At 35.2% G+C, this 19,058-nt stretch overlaps 1 protein-coding gene across 6 annotated transcripts in view; it reads left to right on the top strand.

Moving 5' to 3' along the window:
• Positions 1-5,645: 5,645 nt before the first annotated feature.
• Positions 5,646-19,058, top strand: part of gprs (speckle type BTB/POZ protein) — a 410,903-nt gene continuing 397,490 nt past the window's right edge. For 2 of the 6 annotated variants that reach the window (XR_014128518.1, XM_081740468.1), the window contains exon 1: positions 5,646-5,730. The gene's annotated coding sequence lies outside the window, so the exon portion shown is untranslated. The other 4 variants (XM_081740477.1, XM_081740469.1, XM_081740476.1 and 1 more) reach the window with 3 other exon arrangements.

The raw sequence follows: 19,058 nt of genomic DNA, 5'->3' as shown, positions 1-19,058 counted from the left end.
GTTTTATTCCTTCTCTCTCTAAATCTCTCTGCTAAAAACAGAAGTGTCAGAAATCAAATACTTCAGGTTGATGTGATTGTCTGTAATCAGTTAAGAGCCTCAAGAATATATTCCATCTCGATTCTTGTCTCTCTACTAAACTGGGAAGTTGTAGAAATTTACTACTATTACCGGTTCCCATACAAATTGACAAAATATTCAGTGATCTTCTTTATTGTCTCTACCAGAGTTTATTCTTTTATTTATTTTATTTGATTTTTCTGGAAGTACCGTTCTCGAAAAACAGACATAAACAAAAGTGAAATGACATATTTTAGTTTTACCTCCAACGGTTAAGCCGGGTATGCCAAAGGAGACGGTTGTGATGAGAAAGAATAAAATGTTTTGCATAAAGAAGATGGGAGGAAACAGATGAACCCGCGAAAACCCACGCACATGACATTCCCCCCCCCCCACAAAGCCCACTTTGCGGGAACTGGGTTTGTTTCATAGAGCGCTCTAACACTGAAACAACCATAATCTTCTCGGAGCAGAGCGAATATTCACAAAATTTCACTAAAATAATAACCGTATATCAGTTTTAAAGTTGGCCTAAAATTGTACAAAACTTGCAGTAAAGTCGGGATTTCGGGGACGGGGTGCGGACCTCCAGAACCCATCCCTGCAATTACCCAAATACTAAATAAAAGCGTTCCACTAATGTTTAATGTAGACAGTATTCTACTCTACGTTTTAAGGAAATGTAACTATAATAAAAATAACTGAAGATCCCTGAAAAGTAAGGATATAATTAACTAATTTTTAGAATATGCAGAAAGCTTCACTACAAAATTATCTACAGAAAAATAGCTGAGCTCAGTTACAAAGTAACAAAAAAGCATATAAATTTCAGTCCACAGAGCAATATTTAATTACAGAATGGGCATATACTATTTCAAGAATCTTGATAAGACGAAAAAATTTTCGATACTTTTTGTGTTGTCATTAAATATTGGAACTTTGGAATTAACTTTGTAATACGTATTAGGGCTATATTCCGTAACGGCTTGCATAAGTGGCAGAAATAAGGGCCCCGCTGAACCCGTATTACGGGGTACCCTAAGCCATCAGAATGTTATGTGACGTTTAGAAAGGGCCCCAATGCACTCATGTCTGCGCGGTTCCCCAAGTCTTTAGTTCCGCCACTGGCTTGCATCAAAGCAAAGCAAAATTAACGTTTAGTTTGTCATATTAGCAGTTCTGGATTAACTCATCTGGAAAAAAACATGAGGCCCCTGCTGACTTCACCTAATACATTTCTGTGAAAGTACAATAGGAAAGTTAAGTGGATGTTTCACATTTTCAGTAATATGATATCTATTACTGAATCCTTCGTATCCAACCAATGAACTATGTGTTATTGCAAAGGGAAACTAATTACTGGTTAACAAAAGAAGAGAAAAGGAAAATCAAAGAAACTTTTAACAGGGATATAAAAGATGAGAAAGAAATTAATGACAACATAATACAACTATGGGATAAAGAATGGCAGGATTTCAGTGGAGCCAACGATTACATAGAATCTTAACTAGCATCATCGACAGACTAAAAATAAATGACTTAAATCAAACATATGGATTGCTTCACTACCTATCAGGGCAGAGACCATACGAACAACACCTTCACAGAATCAAGTTAAAAACCCAGCCCAATGTGTTAATGCGGAGAAGAAGGAACTCCTGAGCACAATACCAGATGGTGTCCACTATTAGAAGAAATTTTACAACAAAGAATTCAAATAAGAGAAAGACCGCTAAAAGAAATAATAGAAGTAGAGGAAGACTGCAAAATATTGAAACTTTGACAAATGAATACTCCGAACTAAGATTAAAAACTTACAGAAGAAGAGTAGAAGGATGAGTGCAAGTGGACGAATGTGTAAAGAAGTCCTCGGACCGGAAATAAGACTCCTGGAACCCAAGCGCTGGATTACCATTTTTTCGCCAAGGGCCAAAATGCGTGCTATACCCCCAGCCTCTCGGTTTGGAAAGGAACTAGAGTACAAGAGTGAGCGTTGCATGATTGCACGAGTAGATGTGAGCGAGGATAGTATCTCAGAAACAAAACAGAGCAACTTTCACCAATAGGACTTCCCATCCCGGGCGTGCCGGCCGAAGGATAAAACGGACCAGGGCCTGCGCCTGCGTTTTCTCTGAGTGGGCCCTTTCAACCCAGCACAAATGGATGGAAACTGGCATTGATACGCAACTGAGAACACTAAAGCATAAAAGCAAAAGTAACAGGAAACGCTTATATAGAAGTATAAGAAAATTAAACTTTGAAAATATGAAAATTTAGATAAAAATAAGTGTAGTGTGTGTTTTTTAGTGTGTTAGGTGGTGAAGGTTAGTGATTTCATCAGAAGCAGTCAGTGTCAGTGTCTGTCTGTGGTGAGTGTAGTGTAGTGTTGATGTAGGATAGTGAAAAGAGGTAACATATACAGGTGAAAAGCCAGTGTAAATAACGCATATGTGAAATAGATCACACAGGAGAGATATGTAGGCAGTAACCAGAGAAACCAAACATACAGAGTGAAAACCTGAAGAAAAGAAGAAGATGACCAAAAGGCAAACAACAAATCACAAAACATACGAGATAAAAAACAACACACACACAAAAATCCAATTGAACAACAACAAAAAAATCTCACAATCACAAGACCAGAAATGAGAGTAGAGTTAAGCAAATATTGTTATTTTTGTTTCTTTTTTGTTCGTGTTTTTATTTTTTTAATTTTTTGTCCAATCCCTTGTTTTGGTTTCACGTCCTTTTTCCCTTCCCTTTCCTTCTTCAAAATTATGAAATAAATAAACCCAAAAGAAAAATTATTCGCAATGATGATACTTTGCCGGTCTTGAATGCTCAAGGCACCGGCTGACAGTAATGCGGCTGAGCGAATGAGAAAAAAGTGATATTTCATTCTATGATGATGATTGTATCTTCATGATTCTTGTTTGATAGCTCCCGTCTATCTGTGGACGCTCCCGTCTACCTGGAGGCCCGGGCTATAATCCTCCAAGCCTCCCTTTTAATCCGGCCCTGCATATTGGGCCTATCGATTGTAAGTATTTTCATGCTTTGCACTGCTTCCAACTACGCACTCCGTGACTGATACGGAGTGACGTTCTCGTAAATTTTTTGTGCAATAATTTATATTATTATTCCTACTTTCTGTAACAGCTATGGCAACATTGTGTCAAGTTTTTCTTAACCGACGGTGAGGAGCAACAGGCGGAGGCTAGTCAAGCAGTAGCTAGTGGGTGCCTCGTGTCTAGTGGTGCTCCGTGAGGAAGAAGGCTAAGTGGGACTTGCTATACATCTAGACTATGTGACAGGACACGCTGCCCCATCAGCATTTGGTACGTGTTGTTTTCGCAAGTTTTGCATTTCGCTCACTTCGAGCGGTGTGACTGAGCGCTCTGCTCAGTAACCTTCTGAACTCCACCAATGTCTAAACTTCACTGGCAACACTGTCAACACATGATCAGGGAGCAGCAGGTTGAATCGACAGCAGGAGGAGCAGGTTGCAGGTAGACAGAAGGAGAGAAATGCAGTGTAATAAGAACAAGTGGGAAAGCATAAAGAAAAGAATAAGATAAAAATGCAATTATGAAGAATTATTTGTAAGTGAATTAATAGAACAAGAATTGTTTAAGGACTTGTTTTGTGTTAACCTATCAGTCAATGTAAGAAACTAACAAGTAAGCCATATTCGTGAAGAAGCCTGCCACTGCAAGTAAACATCGCATGTCACGTACTAATGTCAATGAAAAGAATTAAAACAAGTGATATGTGTATACGGTATACGACACATTAAAGCATGCTTTGCACTCGTAACCTTATAGAATTCTTTTGATGTGACTGTAAAAACATATACGCATATAAAAAGTAAATCTACAATATTGATACAATATTTATGTAAGCCAATATAATATTTATTTCAAATACTTCATTCATAACCTAACCTATTTTATTGGATACTGCATATCAGTGCTACAAAAAGTAAATATAAAGTTTCTTGCGCCAGTCAATATTAATAAAAGTTAATAATTTGTATACACTCTAGAGAATCACTAAATATAAAACGTCATGCATATAATGAGCGCACAATATGAACGTATTACTTTGCATTAAATTCTTTTAGTCTTAAGCTCAAGTTTAAAACATATATCCACAAAAAGCGCTTGAAAAAAAATCAATCTATATTTGATATAGGCCTATATAATAGCGGAATATTACTTCAAATTATAGCCATAAAAATATCTAACAACCACAGTAGTAATATAACATTGTTACGTAACTATTATTTCTGAAAACTGTGCTAGCTAACATATTTATTTGTGAAGAATGTTTGAAATATCAGTAATAAATTGAATTCAATTTAAATAAAAGTTCGCCAGTCGCGACTATCAAGTGTCAGTTAGTTAGTCACTTTGCATTCAAATTAGTATTTCACTAGTGAATCATCTGTTCGGGCAAAGACATAACGGAAGATAGAAACAATTACATCAAGTGGCAAGTATAATATAATAGTTCAGTGCATCCGTAAAAAGGGAATAATTAAAAATAATAAATGAATAATAAATACAAATATAAATAAGAGATCAAACTTCTTTCTAGACATTTGAAATAATATAATTTGCTACTGTCGTCTGGACTGTTATTTATTCTGAAAAGACTATATAGTAGAGAAATCTTATTGCATGTATTATTATTATTTTCGTTGTATATAGTATTTTGTGTGTTTCATTGTTCTAAATATCATGTTTCTTTTAATTACTCGTCAATCTCGGTGTTATGTAAAACGGTATCAATAATTAAAGTGAGTGACGTTACCGAGTCATTATTGTAGCTACTATTTACGTTAAAAGATTGTTCGTTTGTGGTGAGCATTATCTGTTGTGTATATGAATACTATTTTGTGATAGAATGTGGTATTATAAAAACAAATATAGTAAATAAATACATGTGGTTTTTAGCAAGTTTACGCAATTGTATTCTGAGAATTCTGAGTCTAGATTGCATCATCTCTCTACGTCCACGCTACGTCTTACAACTTCGTGAATAACATCAGTGTGGAGATTTATATTGAAGGCTCGAATGGTAAGTTGTCGATTACGAACCAAGGGTGTTGTAGTATTAATATTGGTATTCTCATTTGAGTTCACTATTTCTTGATACACTGTTTTCGGAACGTGCGCTCCTGCTACCGAGATTCCGGATAACGGGAGGTTATTAAAATTTTGTTTCATATTTTAACCACTAACACTCTCCACCGTTACCGTCACCGTTACAACTACACTTACACTTTCTGTTACATTTACACGTACATATATTCCCTTCTTTTTTATACGCTTTCCTTTTTCATTTTGCACTTCCCACTTACCCTTAACTTTTTGCCCTGTTCATCTTGGCTTTTCGCCCTTTTTTCCCAGCCTAAACTTCTTTCCCGATTTTGACCTTTTCTTGACTTTGATTATTTTCCTGAATTGTGTCCTTTTTTCCGATTGTGTCCTGTATTTTATTCTATTTTGATTTTGAATCATAAATCCTTTGTTTGAGGTATACATTTGACAATTTTGTAATTTTAGCACATTTGACTAGTAAGCTGGTGCACCTACCTATTTGACTGATAATAGTCTTACGACATGAAAGACTACAACAGGCGGCGAAGATGAAGAAAGTTTAACTGTAAGGATAATGATACCTAGTAACTGTAAGGATAATGTAGGCTACCATTTAACACGTGGATAATTTAGTGTCAATATCAAAAATCCTCCTTGCATGATATACATATAACAATTTTGTTTCCAGCGTATAAGATTGTATGTCTGGGCCTTTTTTCCTTAACTGTTAGTGCTTTTGGAGGTTAAAGTATGCCACTAGTTTCCAGTGTCAATTTATGTAAAGTATAGGGGATAATTTTGGAACTAGTGGGCCAAAATCAGGTAGGGCCTAAAATCACCATGTTTACAGGAAAAATGAGTTAATGTTACTATGTGTATGTGTAATTACTAAGTACTAACATAATATAACCTAAATTAGAATTAAAAACACAGAAAATATATAATGAAAGTACGAATTTTAAACAAAGAATTCTGGCCCCCCAAATCCAAATATCCTAACCTAAACAAAACTAACTTATTCTACCTAATTAAACGATCAAAAAATACAGGAAATATAGAAAGCATGAAATTTAAGCAAAATATTCTGCCAACCCCCAGTTCGAAAATTAGACAATTATAGATTCACAGTGTGCCAAGGTGAATTTATTTATATTAATATACCAGATTAGTGTTTAACGGAAAGATTTTCGTGCAGTTTTACTGTATGGATCAACACAGAAATTCACGAGAAAACGTACTCCTTTTCCCTTCTTTCATTTGTGTACCTTTAGCAATCACTTTGGCGATGTGCTGTTCCATTGCTTGTGCTGGTTCACTTTAGCAAGTCTTCTGCAAGAGAACATAAAAACCTGTGCTAGGTGGCCAGCGAAAAGCACTAATACTAACTTAACAAAACATAGCCGAGCGAGCGAGCGGGACTAGAAGACCCGCAGATCTCGTTTTCCACCCTTTTCACAATTTACACAAAAACAGGGTGGCCACCAAAAATCTAAAAATGAGACATTTTTGTAGTGAAAGTCATTTGCTCCTTGCACTCCTCGCACGTTACATTCTCCTTTATAAATCTATACTCTTGTAAGAATTTTATGAAATTTGTTTCTGGGCAAAAATGACAAAACCTGAAGGTTCGTTACTGAGAATTCTCTAATACACACAATTGATAATTTTACTTAAGAAACTATTCTAATATATTATTTGTTGTAATTTATCATCTCCTTCATCTGATGTGCATCGGAGATTACGTGCATTTCACTTTTATTTCTATATTTCCAAGTAAATACGCATCACCGAGGTAAGTGCACATCATATTTTCATTATCCTTACAATATTCTATTAAAATGTATTAGAAATTCTTTTGTAAGTTCCCTCTTATAAATCTATTTATCCGTATAGTGGAACTGCACAAGTGATGGGTAAATTCCCGGGAAGATATTTTTCGGGAATATTCCCGGAAAGATTCCCAAAATGGGAATTTATTTGAGAATTTATGTACAATCAGAAAGAAAATTGCACTATATTATGACTTCAAAGTTGAATTAGTTTTTATATCACAGAATATTATTACTGTTGTCCACAGAGGATTCTTTAAAAGGCATATTCTGAACGGTAGTATGTTACTTTATTAACCTTTTCTTATATTTAGAGAGTACGCATAAATGTATATTTATTTACAATATGTTCTATCAATTAAATATGTGTGAAAAAATTATATAGTAACAGTTGAAATTTATATGTAAGTGGATTTGCTCAACTTGACTGTATTACTGATATTATAAACACATTAAATTTATAAATGTTATAAACCAATTAGATTGGATGAATGCTAGAAGATACATGTCTCACCAATTCATCAACATTCGCGCATACAGATTTATGTTCACAAAATTTGCCAGATACTTACTTATTTTTATATTTTAGCACGTAACATTGCCATACAGGACCTTTCATTCTACCTATTTCTCGAAATTGTATACGTTATGTCACATGTAAAAGAAGTCCGAGTACGTCTTCAGAAATTCGAGTCAGAGAGAGGAAACAGAGCGAAGTCTGTTACTAATTGTTGTTCAGGGTTTATTAATAGCACTTCATCTCTATTTCTACATAATTCAAAATTACTTTACAAAATGGTTCCTCTTCATTATTTGTAAATTAGTACTTTGCTAATTTTGGTTGTTCTTTAGCATTGGGGGCCAGCTTTTGCACCTACTGTTTTGCGATATTCTATACCGATGCGGTTGTTTTATGGTTTCATACGTTAAATTACGTTGCCAACATTAAATTCAGACAGCATTGCAGAGCGTTAGCGAATGAAAAGCGGGTTAGAGCCACCCATGGCACCTTTCTTTTCTTTCTTCGTTACCAACAATTGACTTTCTTTTCTCAAATAAATCACATCCACTTGCCTTTCCGTTTTGTATAAATCCCGTACCGCCCTAAAAAAATGTGGTCGATACTTTCTCGACTACTTGAACATCACTATCAGCTCATTTCTTCCGTAAATCATCCTACTTTTTGCTAGTTTTGGCCCCCCAATACGAAACAATTACCTTAGTTTTTAGTGTAAATGGAAATGGAACTTTAAAAATCATATTATTAGCTATATAAAGTACCGTGAAATAATTTTAAATTTTTTAACCTCCAAATTATTTAAAACCTAGAATTAAATCATAATATATTAAAATAAAGTAATTAGTCATATGATTCTTATAATTTGGAAGATGAAGTAAAGAAATGGAAATAAATTCCTTCCCGGGAATTTATAGGCCAGGGAAAAAGCCCGGGAATATTCCCATTTTTAAATTCCTTCCCACCGGGAATATTCCCACTGACCATCACTAAACTGTACCCGCGCAACCGTAGAGGTATCACAGAGTTACGGGATCCAAAAATTCGTGAAATTTACGTTAGTAATATCACTTTAAAACGCGAATATGCAAGCAACGAAAAATACAGAATCGAACGCATATGGTGAGCTTTTATATCGTATAGTCTGTTTTGTCCTATTCTACTTTATGTTTATAGCCACTGTTTCTGACGCGCCTGCTCCCAATAAGCATACCGCTGGGGCTCCTGCACCGCTTCTCTCCTGACTCGGTTAGGACGCATTCGTTCTTTTGTGTACCCTATATAGCACAGTCAGTTAGTGCCTTTTGCATAATAGTTCGTATCATGTACTACCAGAAAAGAAATTCGAAAGTCTGAGAATTAAAATTAGAGATAAATTAACGTCCACAGCTCCAAAAATTTTGTATGGTCTGTACAATAGATCTACACCATTGCGGATCATGAGTTAGGACGCTTCAGATACTTTACTTTCTTAATGTGGTTAATGTCTATCTCAACACATCACACTTTCATTAACGTATTTCTACGTCGATACACATCAGTCAGGCACGAACATATTCAAATTATTTAAACACCGGTCAATAAAAGTATGATTACAAATTTGTTATATAAATTGTCCAAATCTGTGGATCCGTGCAGAAACTCTACAACCTTACGGATCCAGAGATTTATCAAATGTACAGAAGAAATTTCTAATAATATTTTAATAGAGTATTGTAAAGGTAATGGAAATATGGTGTACACTTGCGTCTGAGATATGTATTTACGTGGATATATAGAAATGAGTGTCGAAACTGAAATGCACGTAATCTCCAATAGGGTATTATGTGACCAGGATATTAATGCTGTTTTTGGTGGAGGGCGCTACTATTGTGTTTACATCAGCTTCATTGCAAGCGCGGTGTTACAGGGGAGTGGACAATGTCACTGCAGTGTATCCAACGGTTTTTAAAAGTTGCACTTTAGATTTTATACGTAGCAATAATTTATTTGGGCTTAATAAAGGACACCATAAGTTATGTAGTTGTTATTGAATGCAGGAATGGTTCACCATTCCTGCAGTAATGAAGATATTTTATATATAGACATATGCATCAAAATTAGCAGTTTGAAAACAACAGCACAATGGCAATTCGGTGAGTTTCAAATTCGGTGCTACTTTTATCAAGCAAATAGTATAAAAACTTCATTACATTTTATTTGACTCTTTTACAAAAGAGGAGCAACCTGTACAACACAGGAATGACGGTGTCAATGACAAGAAGATTAGTGTAGGATTGATAGCTTGGAGACTTGCGCAATCCTGGTAAGTGTAAGTTTAAATCAAGTTACGGTTGAAAATCATGATGGTTGTGTTTGTTTTAAGTTCATATTTATTGGTTGACAAATAAATTATTTTCTCGAGCTTTGGCCAGAGAAGAATTCCGATATGTTTCCACTCGAGGACTGTGGAAGTCCTGTTCGTTGGTCTATTGGCTAGCGCATATAATTTGGCTGTACATGGTTCTGGGTTCGTTTCTCAGTGAGAGCCCAAAAATTAATTTTTCAATCCTTCAATTTCACTATTATCGAAATCCAGCCATTCGTTAAATTTGTAATAGAAGTATTGATAAAACATCAGCGTATGCATAGTGTAAGCGTAAGTATCATTGTTTCAGCACATAATAAATTCTCAACTTTTATTTATGAGGTCAAAAATTCCTCTAGAAATTCCCCTGAATTTGTCTCAGGTGACAATTAATTCTTCTAGCTGCTTCCACACACAATATAATTTTGAAATTTTGGAGCCTTGTGTTATCTTTGTGTCTGTAGCACACAATCATTTGTCGATTGACTTCAGAGGACTGAGTTTAGCCTGTAAACACAAGTTGCCTATAGGCCTATAAATCAGATGTACGGAGTTTAGTAAAACCCGGTCCTCCCCAACCTTTATCTAAAAGGCCTGTGATGTTATGAAATTCAAAGACAAAGACAATCGTCTTTAACCAATTATATTTTTATTTTAAATATAAATATTAAAATGTGCTACTTGTGGTTGCGAAAGGTTGAGTGGCTTTTTGTTTTTAGTTAATACTGAACATAGGTACGGCGCGCGCGGTGGCTCAGTGGTAGTGCGTTCATCTTCGGTGCTTGGGGTCCCTGGTTCGACCCCAACTCGCGCTGTGTCGACTTTGTGTTGGCCAAAGACCGTGCTCATGGATTTTCTCGGAGTTCTCCCGTTTCCTCCCACTTTTTTAATTTATTTCTCATATTCGCCGTCTCCTTTAGCCTAACCGGCATAATTGTGGGACGTAAAACTCAAAGATTTCATTTCATTCTTTTGAACTTAGGTACCTAATATTGGCATTAATGTTCTTCATAAATTGATTTAATAAGCGACGCCGTGAAATCCGGTCAGCTATTTCATTATCACTGTATTCAAGTAATGAGGTAATAGTGGAAAACAAACTTCGTTCTTGTCAAACTTGTTACTTTGAAAAACTTATGCAGATCGTTTTGTTATTCAAATACATATCCACTCTAATCAATTTCAGAAGTAGCATTGATATTATGATAACTTGATGGCTGTAAGAGCTACCTGAAGATATTTCTTGCATAGTTTCTTTTTTTTAAGAACGTAATTCAGTTTTATTGCAGAATTTCACTTGTTATAAGAAACCTTGAATTGGCAGGTGCCTCACTTTAAAATTTACTCGCTCCACCTCCGTCCCCAATGCAACATTGGGTATATTTCTTTTAAATAAAGTTATGAAAATGTGGGAGAAATACTAGAATTTCTTTATTATCAAACCATGCTAAATAATGACAGGTTATACATGACAAAAAGTTATCATTATCTACCATCTCAATCAGGGGCGGATCCAAGACTCCTTCGGAGAAGGTTAGGTGTGTGGTGGTCTGTTTCTCTCTCACCGGACTTCGCTGCACATTCAAGACTGCTTAGACAATCAATCGTAGTTCACGTAGTATGAACGACTTGGTCTCAGTTTCGAACATATCTCAAAACTGCAAAGTAGAACTTACTATAAACAATGAAAGTACAGTTGACAAATGTACAACTTTGATTCAGAATGATGAATTTGGAGGTTTTGTTAATAGGAGGAGTAGAAATTCCTTACAATCTAATCCTACGAAGTTCTTAGTGTTTCTTTGTATAACAATGAGGTTAGTTTATTCGCAAATTGTTGTCAAATTAATATGGAGGGTGCATGTGCTTTTTCTAGTTGTTGTTGTTATTTCTTTGTTTGTTTTGTAAGTCACTTAAAATATTCTGGAAATAACTTCTGTAACTTTGGAGACTGTGTTTGTCTTAACTTGAGGATACCCGTGAAGTGATGCATTACAAACGGGACAAAAATTACTGTGGTATATTAATTACAATTAATTCGGTTAGAAACACTGGTGCATGCGTTTTAGTTACAAAACCTGCCGCCCGCTCTCGTTCGCTGGTTAGGTAATAATTACAGATGAATGTATAGGTTCCGAAAGGTTTATAATTAATAACGCGGTGCGCTCGTAGGGAGTAGGCCTGTCAGCGACGGTGGGTACAAACATAATTGCTGCAAATCAGAGTTTACGATATAAAATCTAACCGTATGTGTTCGATTGCGTATATGTATGTTACTAAACACGTTACCTTAAAATGTTATCAATGCGTGCATATTCTGTTTCAAATTGATGTAACATATTACTAACGTAAATTTCACAAATATGTGGATTTTTTAACTTGTGACATCTCTATTGTTCCGCGGATGCAGTTCTACTATTAAAATCAACAGATTTATAAAATGTACAGAAGAAATTTCAAATAAATTGTAATTGGGGTCCACGATGCGGTTATTAATGTAAATTGAACTTCCATCACCAAAAGTCTCACATATCTTTGTTCCGTTATTCGAAGCATCTCTTATATCCTCGGGAAGCGAGTTTGTAAGGCTTACTGGCGACGTTAACACTGGCACCCGATGTTAGAATAGAAAAGATAGTTATTTATTGTACTGCACTGCACCAACTGCGCGGTAAACAAATTGATATAAAACCACACAAATATATACATTCGTAGTTTACCTGAAATGCCAATCCTTTCCTTCAATAAAATATCAGGTTTAGATTTCATATCAATAAAAAATAACCAAAGGAGCACAAATAAATAATTATGAAAAGTAACGTGATGATATACCCTATTGAATTTTCACTTCAAACGTAAACTTTGATAGGACGAAAGAATTAAAATAATGTGAAATAAATTGATTTATTATATGCACTACTAACTTCATGAGCACAGATATAATTTCGCTAAAAGAAAATAACCATGATGGGTGAGAACAATGGCCCGTCCGTGTTACCGGAAGTCGTACGCGAATATAAGGCGGTTGAGAAATTTAGGTGATCACCAATTACGAACGCTCTTCGCAAGGGGTTATCAATTATTTTCTAACACCAACTGTTGAATTAGAACTTCATCATAGAGTTATTTTTCTTCCTTGGGCTTTGGGATATTTCTCTCACTCCGGTTGCTTCAGTTTTTCACTCAGAATCCACTCCTTGTACGTTATTTTTTCACATTCCACTATACTTAGCGGCACATTATATCCTTGTCTTCAATATCGTTGATTACGATGACTAAACCATTTAAGACACGAACTACCAAAGGGGTCATTGTGACCCCCCACCGTCGTTCATCATCCTTTAATTTGAACATTAATTAAAATATGCAAAATATATGGCACCACTTTTCTTCTCTCTAACCAATGTGATTATATCCTGAATACCATATTTCAATTATTTTTGGTTTTCTTTAAAAATGGCGATTTATCTAGAACTACCATGTTGTTCATGTTTGCACCTACCTATCTACTTTGAAAATGAAATCTTTGAGTTTTACGCCCCACGATTATGCCGGCTAGGTTAAATGCGACGGTGAGGATGAGAAAGGAATGGAATAGTGCAATGGACAATGTGGGAGGAAACGGGTGAACCTCGAGAAAACGCACGCAGACGGTGCTTGTCCACCACAAATTTCACTTCTAATTTATCTTACCATCTATAAAAATGTATTTTTTTATTCTTGTTTATACTTTTTATAAAGGTGTAGATATGTACCCTAAACAATTGTGAACAACCATTAATTTGTGGTGGTTTTTGAAGAACGTGTTTCATTGTTTGCGAATGATGGAATCTTCAGGTAGTAAACGACATGCAGCAGCAGCGTTTCTAGCACAGTTGCTGGATATTGACGATAGTTCTAGTGATGAGGCAGTAAGAACTAGATTGAAAAGGAAAATGTTACACATCTTGGAAAATAAAATTTTTCCAGTAGTTATGACAAAGAAGTCAAATATACTGATTCTGATTCTAGTATTAATGATTCAAATGAAGAATATGAGTAAGAGAATTCTTCTGAAATTACTGGTACGCACAGTAAACTGAGGATGAGACTGTGTGGACGATAGTAGATGTAAACAACTAGACATGCGGAAGATTACAAGAACATAATATAGTTGGTATCAAACCAGAACAAACATCACTCATTAAGCGTAATATGGATGATGCTTGGGCAAGTGGATTCAGATAGATTGTAACCAATACTCTACTGCAAAATATAAAGAGGTGTACAGAAGTTAAGACTCGTCGAGTTTTAGATGATCCAAACTGGTCAGTTTCTCTCGATGAGTTTGATGCAATTAATGTTTACTGCATTTCCGTGGAGCACTCAGGATGAAGAGCGTTAAGTGTAAAGTGTCTCTGTTCTGGAAAGCTTGGGATTCAGCTTCTTTCCGAATGTCATGCCCAGAAACATTTTTTAAGAAATAATGAGATTTATAAGGTTTATCTCAAATCTAAGATTAGCGAAAGACGTAAAACTTAATGCGTCTTATATTGGTTTTGCTTATTTTCTGATATTTGGTATAAGTTGATTAAAGTTTCCCGAAGGTACTACAATCCCCATACTTATTGCATATTGGTGAGTGATTCTTTCCAATGAAATCTCGCGGTCCATTTAATCAGTTCATGGGTAGCAAGCCGGATAAATATGGCAACAAATTTTGAATGCTTGTTGAAGTGAAGAACTCATATATACTAAATAGTTTCCATTATCTAGGAAAGGATGAAAAGAGGCTAACGAACATCCCTCTTGCTTAACATGTAGTTTTATATCTGCTGAAACTCTAGAGTGCATGTAACTTGAGACAACACTTTTTACATCTTTATATCTTGCAAGGAAACTAAAAAGAAAGTAACCGAATAAATTTGCTTGGTACTATCCGAAGAAACTGAAGAAAAGTTCCAGCTTCCGGACGTACCGTAATAAAGATATGTATACCATAGACAACTCAAAATTGTGGACAATATCACACTCACTACATATCAATGCAAGAAACAAAACTGCTGATATTGAGCACCCTTCACACTAACACATGTAATGAATGATCGTGAAAATAAGAAAACTGAAAGTTTTGTTCTACAATCAGCAGAAAATTGGTGTAGACATTGTAGAGCAGATGTGTAGTAAATATTCTGCGAAGGTGTTTAGATTCAAATGGCCGGCATAGCTGTTTTATAACCTACTTGGTTTGGTCGCCATAAGCTCTTATATCTTATATAAGGGTGTCACAAATAGGCATATTAGTAGAAAGAAAATTGGAGAAGTTCAGTCTCTTCAAGCTGGAAAAGGAGCATTCTGAGAAAGTGAGACAAAAACGTGTTTCGAAAAATTTGCCAGCAGCATCAACAACTTCTACTGGAAAAAGGAAAGAGTGCAAAATTGGGACATGTAGCGGGATCAGTGCATTGAAATTTATGTCTATATGCCTCAATATAATACTATTCTCAAAATTTTGATTTTCTCTTGAAACTTGTATTCGCTTATATACTCACATTTTATATTTTAAGTAAATGCGTAAACTATTCGTATAATAAATGTTCCTGAGTTTATCTTGAAAAAGATTTCAAGTGTACATTTATTCAAATAGTGTCCCTTTTGGGCGTGGGAGACAGTTTTTGATACCTGGTTGCAGCTAGTGTCAATTCTAAAGCATATTAATTCTTATATCAAGGTACATCAAGCGTCTTGGTCGCTAAAGGAACTCTAAATTTCAAACTAGAAAACCCCTAAAACACAAGGGATCAAAATGACCCCTTTGGTAGTTCTTGTATACTTAATTTCCTGGAAGTTGTAGTGTTAGCAGCGAAAGTCTTCTTGTTTCCCCTATAACTTTGTGATCGACGAGATAGATTTTCTAAAATTATCATTTTCATTGGCACTTCAACGTAACGTGAATAGTGATGGGCAGTGGGAATATTCCCGTTTTTTTTCCTCTCCTATAAATTCCCGGCAAGAAATTTATTTCCATTTCTTTACTTTATCTTCCAAATTAGAAGAACGATATGACTAATTACTTTATTTTATTTTAATATATTATGATTTACTTCTATGTTTTTAAGGATTTGGAGGTTAAAAAATTTAAAATTCTTTGAATGTACTTTACATAACTAATAATATGAATTTTTTAAGTTCCATTTCCATTTGCTCTAAAACGTAGGGTATTTGTTTAGTATTGGGAGCCAAAACTAGCAAAATGTAGGATGATTTACGGAAGAAATGAGTTGATACTAATGTTCAAGTAGTCAAGAAAGTATTGAACACATTTTTTTAGGGCAGTAAGGAATTTGTACAAACCCTAAAGGCAAGTAGAATGATTTATGTGAGAAAAGAAAGTGAATTGTTGGTAACGAAGATAAAAAAAACAACGGGCCTTGCGGGGCTCAAACCTGCCTTCACTCGCTTACGCTCGCTTGGCAATCGTGTCTGAATTAAATGTTGGTAACGTAATTTAACGTATGAAACCATAAAACAACCTCATTGGAATAAATTATCGTAAAAAAATAGGTGCTTAATGTGGTCCCTCGAATCTAAGCAATAACTAAAAGTAGCAAAGTACTAATTTACAAATGATGAAAAGAATCCATTTTGTAATGTAGAATTATGTAGAAATAGAGATGAACTACTATTAATAAACCCTGAACCATCGTTAGTAATAGACGTCGATCTGTCTCCTCTCTCTGACTCGAATTTCTGAAGAGGTACTCGGACTTGCCTTACATGTGAATTAACGCATGAACTTTCGAGAAATGGGCAGGAAGAAAGGTCGTGTGGGGCAATGTTACATGCAAAATTATAAAGATAGGAAAGTATCCTGCAAATATTGCGCAAATGTTGACAAAATGGTGGGACATGTGTCTTCTGACAGTTACCCAACTTAATTTGTCTATAACATTTAAAAATTTAATATGTTTATAATATCAGTAGTAAAGTTAAGTTTAGAAAATCCACTTACATGTAAATTTAAACTGTTTAGCAGTTTAAAAGTATGTGGACTTACTATATCATTTTTGAAACATTTACTTTCATAGAACATATTGTAAATAAATGTCCGTTTGGCGTACTCTCTAAATATAATAAAATATTAATAAAATAACATAACTAACTAACTCTATGGCCTATGGAACCCGCAGGTTCAGTGCCGCGTTCACAAAAGCTCTCCAATGACTTCTATCCTTAGCTAATTCCATCCAGTTTCTACTTTGTATTCCTATCTCTGCGAGATCCATCTTAATATTATCCTCCCATCTGCGCCTAGGTCATCCTAATGGTCGTTTTCCGACTGGTCTTCCAGTCAAGACTTTGAAAGCGTTTCTACTTTCTTCCATTCTAGCTACATGACCTGCCCACCTAAGCCTCCTAGACTTGACGACCCTAACAATGTTGGGTAAACCGTATAAACTATGTAGTTCCTCGTTATGAAGTTTCCGCCATTCCCCATTCTCGTTCCTCTTGGGTCCGAATATTCTTCTCAGGATCCTGTTCTCAAATACTTTCAGTCTATGTTCTTCCCTCAGAGTAAGTGACCATGTTTCGCAACCATACAGAACAACAGGCATGATTATCGTTTTATATATTTTAAGCTTCAAATTCTTCGACAGAATTCGCGACGACAAGAGATTTTGAACCGAATAGTAACACGAATTCCCTGCTTTACATTTAATTTCTTCGTGAATATGATTGTCGCCTGTTAATATTGATCCTAAATATTTGAAAGTATCCACTTTATCAAAAGCATTATTTAATATTTTAACGCCTCCACAATTTGCCGCATTACGGTCCCGACGCACTTCCATGTATTTAGTTTTCTCTGCATTTACTTCTAAACCCATGTCCCTGCAAGCATTTAATAAGATCTCTGCATTTATTTCTATTGTTCTATCATCCCCTATTAAATTTACATCATCAGCATATGCCATCACTTGGTGAATACCGTTCAACTGTAGGCCCAGGTTGCTATCTTTGATTTTCCTTATAGCGTATTCTAGCATAAAGTTAAATAATAATGGCGACAACGCATCTCCTTGTTTCAGGCCATTTTGGACGTGAATGCTCGTGGACAAAAATTTTCCTACCCGGACTTTACTTTGGGATTCACTTAAGCATATCTTAATTAATCCAATTAGCTTTCTCGGTATTCCAAGTTCTGTAAGAACGTTGTACAATGTTTCTCTCCTAACCGAGTCGTAAGCCTTTCTAAAATCAATAAATAGTTGATGTACCGGGATATTGTATTCCCAAAATAACATAACATCGTTCAGATATACATTCTAAAGACTCTTGGGAACAACAGTAATAATATACTGTCATATAAAATACGAATTTAACTTTAAAATTATAATATAGTAACAGAACGCAACTTTCTTTGTGATTATACATAAATTCCCGGAAAGTTCCCATTTTGGGGAATCTTCCCGGGAAATCCCGAAAAATATCTTCCCGGGAAATTACCCATCACTAAACGTTATATTTTATAAAATCCTTCATGTTGACAAATCATACAAACAGTACATAGCACTCCTAAAATTGATTTTCTGCTACTAAATATGCATTATCACTTTGAAATGAAAATTACGTAAAGTTATTTAAAAATATATATTACGTGGGACAAATCACAAGTCAATCCACGTCGTGCTTTCCAGCAAGTCCCACTGCCCGCGGTGCGAGTAATGTCCTTTTTCCAAACCACGCGTGGGTACGAATACACTATTATAACGAAAAGTACTTAGTTTTTAAGAAATTGCTCCTCTCGTGGGAATTGATTGATAAGTTTTTGCGTTGAAAACAGTATACTGATTACACTTGCACAAATGTTATAATGAATTAGTTATAAAATATGCAAATTACAAAATGTTCGTTTCTTCGCAGTTTTTCTTATACAGAAGTGTTTAAAGAACCACACTGCGGCAAATTCCTTGCCTAATCGAGCAATGCAAAGACGTTTGCGGACGTTACACACACAGATACACATCCAGCATTTGTGAGAGAGGAATTTCGCAATTTTGCGTTTCCAAGAACTATGTATCGCCAAGCACCAATTCCAAGAAACCCATCTATATGTACGAGTGTTGTTTTAAGAGAACATTACACGTTATGTTCTGTACTTTCGTTATTTAGGTATATCGATATATTGTTAGGAGTAGTAGCAAAATTTCTGGTATTTT

Source organism: Thermobia domestica, chromosome 15, assembly GCF_964235325.1.
Source record: "Thermobia domestica chromosome 15, izTheDome1.hap1.1, whole genome shotgun sequence".
In the NCBI taxonomy this organism is placed as follows: domain Eukaryota; kingdom Metazoa; phylum Arthropoda; class Insecta; order Zygentoma; family Lepismatidae; genus Thermobia; species Thermobia domestica.
The sequence above is the reverse complement of the archived record's forward strand: the minus strand, read 5'-3'. Positions and strand labels throughout refer to the sequence as shown.